The sequence below is a fragment of the Hypanus sabinus genome, unplaced genomic scaffold, assembly GCF_030144855.1.
Source record: "Hypanus sabinus isolate sHypSab1 unplaced genomic scaffold, sHypSab1.hap1 scaffold_355, whole genome shotgun sequence".
Classification (NCBI taxonomy): Eukaryota; Metazoa; Chordata; class Chondrichthyes; order Myliobatiformes; family Dasyatidae; genus Hypanus; species Hypanus sabinus.
This window is the reverse complement of record NW_026781255.1, coordinates 372,165-374,677: the sequence shown is the minus strand read 5'-3', so window position 1 is coordinate 374,677 and position 2,513 is coordinate 372,165.

The following is a 2,513-nucleotide window of genomic DNA, read 5'->3' as shown; positions in this document are numbered from 1 at the left end:
CACAATCGCCGTTAAATTAACTACAAGGAAATTGAATAAAAAAGAAATATAGTCAGTGGAAACTCACTGAACATCCATTATGACGATGCTATGCAAAATATGGTTTAGCTGCAACTGATCAATGACCCCTCCCCCCGATTCCTGGAGGGTATGGTCTGTTTGGAAGTGGAAAGTGGGAATCCGGTGTGTGCGGTCTCGGTCGCTGCACTCCGGCTGGAGAACAATGACGGATGTGGATTGGCGACCTTCCCACAGTTTAGAGCGAGGCATCCCAGTTCCACGACTCACGGACCGGTGAGCAGTTGATCGCTCCTGTAAACAACACCGTTTCCATTATTAGAGGTGAAATAGCTGAAGGGATTTTTTGTAGCGGTGAAAGAGTGGCAACAAGGAGATGCAAAGACCATCATTTAAATATGCTGCTACCTTGTATAAGGTCGAAGTGATAGAGACTCGGACCTAGAAAAGCAGAGACCAGCATCACTTCAGAAAGCCCAGCGAGGAGAAATAACAATATCGACTCCGACTTAATTGACAAAAGAAGAAAATATTACGATCGAAATATGGAAAATGGAAATAAAACCATTAGATGCCAGAATCCTCCATTCCTGAAACATTCTTCAGCCGATAGTAGCATCTGTGCTCAGTAACAGTGCGGATACCGCAGCAGAGTAACGACGGCACCATACATAAAGTAACCAGCTCCGGCATCTTACCGGGGACACCAACCGCTACAAGTGTGGGGTAGAAAACGGCCGCGATGTAGTAAATCGCCGCATATCCCATATTCCTTGAGATACAGCGTTCAGTTGTACGGAGCGTTTCAGCTGCTCAGATGGACTGGCGGACTTTTATTGAGGAGAGAGCAATTCCACTGAGGCAATTAGCGTGGCTATCACGTCAGGGACATTAGTGACAACCAACTGCACAAACACTTACGTTAAACTATTTTTACTCACTGTCCCCGTGTCATTAATTTGACTCCTCAAGGGATATCGCAATCTATTTACTTTAAACTAAAATATGATGTGAATTTTCCATGTTATTTTCCATGATACCTGGCTTCAGGTATTTAAATAGGATATATATTTTTTTATATATCTGTGTTGCTTTTAAAGTTGGCTTTCATCTTGAAGTCGATTTATTTTGTAACATTTGACGGAGCACATTCGCCTCTGAAATTGAGGGAAGGAATTTGTTCTTGCGGGTGAAATGGAGAACACTTCTTTCTTAAAGGGGAGCATTCGTTCATTCTTTTCTTTCGTTTGTTCCAGTCATTCTGGGCGGTTTGAGTGATGGAAGGACAATGTCAGCTGATATGTATTACAATAACACTGCACTTATATTCCTCCAAGCAATTTAAAAGATTCACGGCGATATTCCAGAGACCTGTGAGCAAAAAGGGAACGTGTCCTGGGAAATTAGCGAGGGCTGTGGACAGTTTGTTTTCCAGCGCACACATGGGCCGTTTTGAAGGAACCTGACCTCTGCCAGTCAATGACTTGACCACCACACACCCGGGCCCTGCGATGCAGTCGATTGAACTTTAAAGATTTTCTCAAACCAACCACAATTCTACCAGAATTTCGCTATCCATTCTATGTTTGAAGAAAAGTAACAAGTGAAATCTGTGACCATTCCGCAGGTTTCAGGCTGTTCTATTATTTGCCACGAAGATGTCTGTCTTTCTCCTGAAATGCTTTCAGGTGTATTGTCTTTCATACAAACAGAGCAACGTAGAAAACCTCCGGCACACCATAGGCGCTTCGGCCCATAAAGCTGCGCCGAACATGTCACTACCTTAGAAATTACTAGGGTTAGTCATAGCCCTCTATTTTTCCATTTACTTATCCAAAACTCTCTTAAAAGACCCTGTTGTATCCGCCTCCACTACCCTTGTTGGCAGCCGATTCCAAGTACTCACCACTGTCTGCGTAGAAAATTTACCGCTGACATCTCATCTGTACCTTCTCCCCAGCAGCTTAATCCTGGATCCTCTTGTGGCAACCATTTCAGCCCTGGGAAAAGCCTCTGACTATCCACACGATTAATGCCTCTGATCATCTTACACACCTCTATCAGGTCACCTCTCATCCTCCGTCGCTCCAAGGAGAAAAGGCCGAGTTATCTCAACCTGTTTTCATAAGACAATCCTCAGTATAAGTCTGTGCAGAACAGCGGGTGTGGTCAAGCTCACCTGTCAATCACAATTCCTTCTGCTCCTGCAGTGCACCGCTCCGTGCCGATTGTGGTTCTCGTACCGATGAGCGGGCCTCGGCTTATTAGAGAAAGTCTCATCAATCTGTTTCCATTGTGGAACTCTTACTAATGTGCAATACTCTGTTGACTCGAGCAAGTAATAGCTCTGCCTTCAAATCCATTCTCCCAAAGAGAATCACTTCGTAAAGTTCCGGTTTGAACTCCATCTGTAACTTCTCAGCGCTGCTCTGTGTCCTGTCACTGTCCTGTTGTAATCTGTGACAGCCTCCTGTACTACCCATAATTGCACCAAC